The sequence below is a fragment of the Aquarana catesbeiana genome, linkage group LG09 (assembly GCF_042186555.1).
Source record: "Aquarana catesbeiana isolate 2022-GZ linkage group LG09, ASM4218655v1, whole genome shotgun sequence".
NCBI classification, from domain to species: Eukaryota; Metazoa; Chordata; class Amphibia; order Anura; family Ranidae; genus Aquarana; species Aquarana catesbeiana.
This window is the reverse complement of record NC_133332.1, coordinates 124,045,309-124,054,228: the sequence shown is the minus strand read 5'-3', so window position 1 is coordinate 124,054,228 and position 8,920 is coordinate 124,045,309.

Sequence of the window (8,920 nt, the reverse complement as noted above, 5' to 3'; positions counted from 1 at the left end):
AGGAAAACAACAAAACATTGTAACATTTGGCACTTGGCTGGCTTAGCTAATATGGACAACAGGACATGAGCACAGACAGCAAAAACAGGAACGGCAATGGTTTTGCACATAGCAGCCCTGATTATCCTCTTCTCAGGGCCCCTGCCAGCGCTCCTGGCTCCTCCCCGCCAAAGTGCCCACCATGACAAGCCACTTGCTATGGGAGAGCACTCATGCAGTTCACTCCTGAGCCAGGCTTGGTGTGTCTATAGACACACAGAGCACAGCTCACCCCACCCCACCCTCATTCCCTCCTCACTGGCTTGGGGGGGACCTGCATTCACATGGTTTATTTATAGGGGAAATGCTGCGCTATCTGGATGTTAGCATTAGTGCCTTGATGCAATGACACTAAAAAAAATAAAAAATGTGTTGACGTGCAAACAAAGTCTTTTTACCATAGAGCGTGTGATCACAGCATCACCAACCTTATAATCCACACATGTGTTTGAAGTGTATAAAGTGCCTCTGTGCTGGTAAAATAAATATATAAAGTGTTTTCGTGCAAACTCCAAAAAATTCATACAAAAAAAAATCAAAAACTTCATGTATCATAATATATCTTATATATATATATATATATATATATATATATATATATATATATATATATATATATATATATATATATATATATATATATATATATATATATATATATATATATATATATCATATATATAATATATTTAAAGTGATTCAGTGATCAAAAGTGCTAAGTGCACACACAATAAATGTCAAAATTTTATATAAATAGTAACATCATTGAATATTGAAGTCCATTCCAAAAATATTCACAGCTTGTACTGGTGATAAAACTCGTGTTCTCGTGTTCACTCAAGTTCTCCCCCTTATGTGTGTATGCTCACCTCACAATTAAGTTCAGTCAGAACAAGCTTGTGAACCACCCCTGGGTTCAGTGTCAGTGATAGAGTCCTGGGCTGCTCAGTTCTGCTGCTTCCACACTCGTGCAAAACATAAAGGGACTTGATAGTGTGATACCGTTTTATAAAATAATTTTATTAATAAACCATAACCCCTCTGACAGGGTACTCACATTTGCTGGGTGCTTCAGTGCACCACTCTAGAAAGCCAAACAAAAAATTGGACAATCCCCCTGAGGAATATACGATTCATCCCTGTATTGATACATGTTGGGGAGCGGACAGAACGGAGCAGAAGACAGTTGACTTGTCTCAGAAAGGAGAGACACAATATTTCGGCTTTTTGGTGTTTTGTTTGGCTATATATATACAATATATGTATATATATATATATATATATATATATATATATATATATATATATATACATATATATATACATATATATATATATATATATACATATATATATATATATATATATATATATATATATATATATATATATATATAATTTTTTTTTTTTTTTCATTGAATACCTTTTTACAAATTCTTCAGGCCCATCATCATGTGATGCATAGAAACCTCTTGGGATATTCACACATATACACTCACAGTATGTCTGCTGGCTGTCATTCAGCCTGGAATACTGAGGACATCTTGTGGTGAAATCTAACTCTCATTGTAAAAATCTTAATCCTCCTGAACAATTCATCCTAAGACACAAATTGTGGCTGTAGGAAATGCTTTTAATAAGTGGTGTCAGATATTTTACACCGCTCCTTTTTTTAATATTTTAGACACATTGGGGGTTATTTACTAAAGGCAACTCCACTTTGCACTACAAGTGCACTGAAAGTGAACTTGGAAGTGCAGTCGCTGTAGATCTGAGGGGGACATGCAAGGAAAATAAAAAAACAGCATTTTAGCTTGCACATGATTGGATGATAAAATCAGCAGAGCTTCCCCTCTTTTCAGATCTTCCCCTCTGATCTAAAGCGACTGCTACTTGCAGTGCACTTGTAGTGCAAAGTGGATTTGCCTTTAGTAAATGAACCCCATTGTTTGTATTTTTCCCTGTTATTATCACAATATCACCCCCCCCCCCTCAGCATGATGTATCCACTTGCGGATGATGTTATCGCATTTTGTGGGTAGCACCAGGCAATCGCTTGAGGCATGGCCAGGGATAAAAGGAGGGCAGGCCCTAGGATAGCCAGCTGACTAGGATCATATTACAAAGGATATGCTACTATATACAGACAAAATAAATACTTTGGTCTTGGCGACCTATTATTCACGATGGACGTGTGTCCCTTGGACTTTATATATAAACATTAAATATAGTGTTTATTGTTCTCTAGATTATACCAAGTCTGGACACATTTGGAATTTTCCTTGTCAAAAGAAGTTTATTGAGTATACAATGTTATAAAGATACATAAAGTAAGTTTACAAGGATCTATAAAGTAAGCTCATTGTTTTACAGTAGGGTTTCTATAGGTAAATATAATGAAATTTCAAATATTAAACATTGGGTTTACGTAAACCTAAATGAAAGATATATATAATTTCCTTAGTTACTTTTGTAGGTATTTAAATGATTTATACCTACTATACATATTGTTTACAAGTAGAGTGTATATAGGTCAAATAAATTCTGATAATGAGCTTTAATCGTAAGGTGGAGAAAAGGAAAGAAAAAGAAGAAAAAGGGTTGAAAGGTAGAGGTATGGTCCACAAGGTTGTCCCGCTCGTCAGTTTATTATAGGGTTGTCCCGATACCGATACTAGTATCGGTATCGGCACCGATACCGAGCATTTGCCCAAGTACTTGTACTCGGGCAAATGCTCCCGATGCCTCCCCCGATACCTTGACTGTCAGCTGTGATCGGCGCGTGGGGGAGTTACAAGATTCTCCCCCAGCGGCTTTCACTAGCTTTAGTGACAGACAGCGGTGATCGCTCACAGCTGACTGTCACTGCATCCTCCTCCATGCCCCCTCCGTTCCTCTGTGCCTCTCAGTTGTCCCCTCCGTTCTGCTCTTATCTGTCCCTCTCAGCTGTCCCCTCCGTTCTGCTCTTATCTGTCCCCTCCGTTCTCCCCCTCAGTTCCTCCGTCCTCCCCCTCCTCCTTCCTTTGTGTATGGATAGAGTCAGCTGACTCTGTCCATTCACATAACTGAAACATTGTAATCTTCTGTGATTACGATGTGTCAGTTTATGAATGGAGAGAAGCTGCTGTCTTCTCTCCATTCATTGTCAGTGCAGCTGACGCTGCAGAGAAAGGGACTGGGGAATCTCTATCCTCTCTCTCTTTCTCTGTCTCAAGGGGGAGATATCAGAGGTCTGTTAAGACCCCTGATATCTCACCAAAGCCCCCCAAAAGGGCTGATTAAAAAAAAAAAAAAAAAAAAAAACAATAAAGAATAAAAGAAATATTATTGTAAAAAATAAAAATTGTAAAAAAAAAAAAATAACACACACATACAACGTTCACCCCCTCCCCCCCCCCCCAAAAAAAAGCAAGCACTGTTAAAAAAAAAAAAAAAAAAAATGAAAAACAAAACACTGTCACGTGACATTAAAAAAAAAGTATCGGTAATCGGTATCGGCGAGTACTTGAAAAAAAGTATCGGTACTTGTACTCGGTCCTAAAAAAGTGGTATCGGGACAACCCTAGTTTATTATTCTTTTTAGTTCTCTTTGAAGCCTTAGAATGGGTGTCTCTGTAAGTCATTTAATCTGTTACCATGGCAACAGGACAGAGTCATTGAAGTTTGACTGGATCTGTTGTTTTATCCAAGGATGCCAAAGTTTTTCAAATTTTGGAATTTGATTTTGATCGATGGCTACCATCTTAGCATGGGACATTGTATTATTCATTCTGTGAATTGTTTCTGCTAGTACCAATGTAGGAGATTTCCATGCCTTGGCCACTGTTTGTTTTGCAGCCGTTATTAGTTGGATCATAAGTTTGAATTGAGAGAGTGTTAACCATTCCGGTTTTAGATTAAGTAAAGTTAAATATGGATCTGGTTGTATTATTTTTTTAAATATTTTAGATGCAATCACGAAGACTTCCTTCCAGAAGGTTTGGATTACTGGGCACGTCCACCATATGTGTAAATATGTGCCTATTTCTGGGCATCCTCGAAAACAAAGAGCTGAGGTATTAGGTGAATATTTTGCCACTCTAGCGGGTACAAGGTACCAGCGAGTTAGGACTTTATAATTTGTCTCCAGTGCTAAGATGTTGGGTGAAGATGACTTAGATGTGAGCCATATGTTAGACCAGTCCGTGTCTTCTAAAGTTCGTCCCAGGTCCTCCTCCCACCTCTGAACGTAAGAGGGTCTATTAAGATTTGCTACTCCATATAATTGATTATAAAGTGATGAAATTGTACCTTTAGCAAATGGATCTTTTGTACAGATTGATTCAAAAATGGATAATTGGGATAATGGTGTATCCCCCTTTAGGAATGGTGTATAGAAATTTTTGATTTGGAGATATCTAAATATCTCAGAGTTTGGTAGATCATATTTTTCTCTAAGCGATGGGAATGAAAGGAATGATTTAGATGCTATGAAGTCATTTAGTGTCTGAATGCCTGATGTTGTCCAAGCTTTAAAAGAATTTGGGTAGATCCATGCCGGATAAAAGGCCGGATTTCTGATAAAAGAAAGGAAAGGATTGTGTGGAGATTGTAACTGATATTTGTTTTTTAGTTTATCCCAGAGAGATAAGAAGTGTTTAGTTATGGGATTATGAATTTTAAAGCGGTCTTTAGGATCAAGCCATAATAAATTTGATATTAATAGTGGGTCATTTTCTGAAGCCTCTATAAATACCCATAATGGGATTTCCTGTTTTGCATGGTATTTGGACAGACTGGCCAAATGTGCTGCTCTGTAGTAGTTAGTAAAATTAGGGTATCCCAGGCCTCCTTTATTTTTGGGAAGATGTAGTGTGTGTATAGGTATACGTGGTTTAGAAGAGCCCCATATAAATGAAGTTGCTCTTTTTTGTACTATTCTCAAAAAATAGGAAGGAATTGGAATAGGGAGGACTCTGAATAGATAAAGCAATTTGGGTAGAATAGTCATTTTGATTGCATTAATCTTCCCTATCCAGGATAAAGGAAGTTGCGACCATTGTTTTATTAGATTTGTGATCTGTCTTAATACAGGAGGATAATTGGTTGAGAATAAGTCAGAATGAGATGCTGTTAAATGAATTCCAAGATATGGGATTGATTTTTCTGCCCATGTGAATGGGAGTGCAGCCCTAGCCGGGATCAATTCCATGTTTGTGAGTGAAATATTAAGCATTAGGCATTTCTTAGGATTAATCATAAGGCCGGATAGGGCTGCAAATCCATCAAGAGCTGGTATTAAGTTAGGACCAGAGACCTGTGGTGATGATAGAAAAAGTAATATATCGTCTGCAAATATACATAGTTTGTGTGTAATACCTCCTACTTCAATGCCAGTTATAGTTTGGTTTGTTCTGATGTATTGGGCCATGGGTTCGAGTATAAGGGCAAATAATAAGGGAGATAATGGGCAACCCTGTCGGGTACCTCTTTCGATATTAAAGGCTTCAGATTTGTATCCAGCATATTTTATATAGGCTTTGGGTTTATTATATAATGCTTTGATCCATGTTAAAAAGTGGGGTCCAAAACCCCATTTTTGTAATGAATATTGCATATATTGCCAGGATACTGTGTCAAATGCCCTCTTAATATCGAGAGATAGAAAACATAAAGGGATTTTCCGTTTTTTAGCAATATGTACCAATAACACTGCCCTGCGTATATTATCGCCTGCCTGTCTATTTGGCATGAAGCCTACTTGATCTCTATGTATTAATTTTCCTATAATGCTATTAAGGCGTTTTGCTATTATTTTTGCTAATAATTTAATATCGAGGTTTAACAGAGAGATAGGCCGATAATTCACACAGGAAGTATCATCAGAAAGGGGTTTTGGGATCATACAAACAATTGCCATTAGTGTTTCTTGCCGAAAAGAATGTCCATCTAGAAGTTTGTTAAACGTTTCAGTGAGAATGGGAGAGAGTATTTCTGAGAATGTTTTATAGTATAAAGCCGAGTAGCCGTCTGGGCCTGGTCTTTTGTTAAGTTTTAGGTCTTTTATGGCGTTAGCAACTTCATCTATAGTTATAGGCTCATCCAAACTGCTTTTTTGATTCTGAGATAACTCAGGTAAGGTTATTTTTGAGAAGAAGGATTCAGCCTCTGTAGGATTAAATTCATTGTTTGTCTTATATAAAGTTGCGAGATGTGAGTGAAATTTATGGACTATTTTAACTGGATTACAAGTGTAAACATTTTTTGATAATTTCAAACGTATTGGTTTGAAAGATTTGTTAGTTGAATTTAATGCCTGAGCCAAATATGTACCTGGTTTGTTTGTATTCATGTAGAAATTGTGTTTGGAGCGTTTGAGGGATTTATCAACTGACTCAGTGAGAAATAGATCGTATTCCAATCTAGATTTTTCCAGATGAGATTTTGTACTCTGAGATGGATTATCTTGAAATGATATGTAGGCTGCATTAAAATTGAGTTCTAGTTTTTTTGCTAGATTTTTGCGTTCCCGTTTAAATAGTGCCATTTGTCTTTGTATTGTACCACGCAAGACAGGCTTATGAGCTTCCCACAGTGTTATTGGGGAGATGTCTGTTGTATTATTAATTGATATGTATTCCTTTAAAGCTTGTTCAATGGCCATCTGATGTAGTGGGTGTTTGAGCATTATGTCCGGTAAGTACCACGTTGGGTCATGCGCTTTTGGTATGGCTGAGGCTATAGTAGTGCATACTGCATTATGGTCAGACCACGGAATCGGAATTATATCTGATGCAATAATTTCTGGTATCATTCCTATTGTTAGAAAAAATAGGATTTTTTAAAACAGCTTACCTGTAAAATCCTTTTCTTTCGAAGGACATCACAGGACACAGAGCCACAGTAATTACTGATGGGTTATATAGGTATCACTGGTGATTGGACACTGGCACACCCTATCAGGAAGTTCAACCCCCTATATAATCCCTCCCCCTTGCAGGGATACCTCAGTTTTGTAGCCAAGCAATATAGTGTATTAGAAGAGGGGCGGGACCTCTGTGTCCCGTGATGTCCTTCGAAAGAAAAGGATTTTACAGGTAAGCTGTTTTAAAAAATCCTATTTTCTTTCTCGAACATCACGGGACACAGAGCCACAGTAATTACTGATGGGATGTCCCAGAGCAATGCTACCTGAGGGGGGGGAACCACGACCAAGTAGGGTGCAATCAGACCTGAGGACCCTGTACCGCTGCCTGCAGCACACTATGCCCAAAGGCGATATCCTCATGCCTTCTCACATCCACCTGATAGAATCTGGTGAATGTATGAACTGAAGACCAGGTTGCGGCCTTGCAGATTTGAGCCATAGAGGCCCGGTGATGCACTGCCCAAGAAGCACCAATAGCCCTTGTGGAATGAGCCCTGATCTGAAACGGAGGAATCTTCTGTTTCAAACCGTAAGCTTGAATGATCAACTGTCGAATCCATTTAGAAATGGTAGCTTTTGACGCTGTCTGTCCTCTATTGGGACCCTCTGGCAGCACAAACAAAACATCCGTCTTGCGGATCTGAGTAGTTGCCCCTATATAGGCCTTAACTGCTCTTACTACATCCAACGAATGTAGAGATCTCTCTTCCGGAGAACAGGGATCTGGAAAAAAGGAAGGTAGAACAATGTCTTGGTTTAAATGAAAATCAGAAACCACCTTCGGTAAAAAACTAGGATGAGAGCGTAGTACCACTCTATCCTTGTGTATAATCAAATAAGGCTCCTTACAGGAAAGAGCTGCTAATTCTGATACTCTTCTAGCAGAAGAGATGGCCACCAGAAAAATTAATTTCCTTGTCAACAAGACCAAAGGAATCTGACTTATTGGTTCAAAAGGCTGTTTCTGTAACACAGCCAGGACCAAATTCAAGTCCCAGGGGTTTAGGGGCGCTTTAACCGGAGGATTAAGACGCATCACCCCCTGCATAAAGTTTCGGACCAAAGAATGCGAAGCAAGTGGCCGCTGAATTAATACTGATAAAGCAGAAACCTGGCCCTTGATGGTACTCAAGGCCAGCTTCATCTCTAATCCCATCTGTAGAAAATCAAGGATTCTACCTATGACATATTTCCTGGGATGCCAACCTCTGGATTCACACCAGGTTATATAAGCCTTCCAGACTCTATGATAAATCATCCTGGAAGCTGGCTTCCTTGCATTAATCAAGGTAGATATGACAGGACCTGAGAGCCCACGACTCTTCAGAACATGGGTCTCAATAGCCAAACCGTCAAATTTAGCGTTTGTAAGGCAGGATGGAACACTGGACCCTGAGATAACAGGTCTGGGCGTACCGGTAGGGTCCACGGGGAACCCACCGTCATCCTTACTATTTCTGCATACCAAGTCCTTCTGGGCCAAGCGGGGGCCACCAGAAGTACCGACTTCCTTTCCTGCCTGATCCTGCGAAGGAGTCGTGGTAGTAGCAGAATAGGCGGGAATGCGTAAATCAGTGAGAACCGATGCCACGGAATCACCAACGCATCCGTCCCGCATGCAAGAGGATCTTTTGTCCTTGCCACAAATCTGTCTATCTTTTTGTTGAATCGGGATGCAAAGAGATCTACATCTGGAACCCCCCATCTTTGGCATATGGCCCAAAAGACGTCGGGATGCAGAGACCATTCCCCTGGAAGTAACTGCTGGCGACTTAGATAGTCCGCCTGCCAATTCTCTATTCCCGGGATGAAAACTGCCGATATGCATGGCACATGCATCTCTGCCCAGACTAAGATCTGGTTCACCTCTTTTTGAGCAGCTCGGCTCCGGGTGCCTCCCTGATGATTGACATAAGCCACTGCTGTGGCATTGTCGGACTGGATCCTGACCGGACAACCCTGTAGCCTGATAGT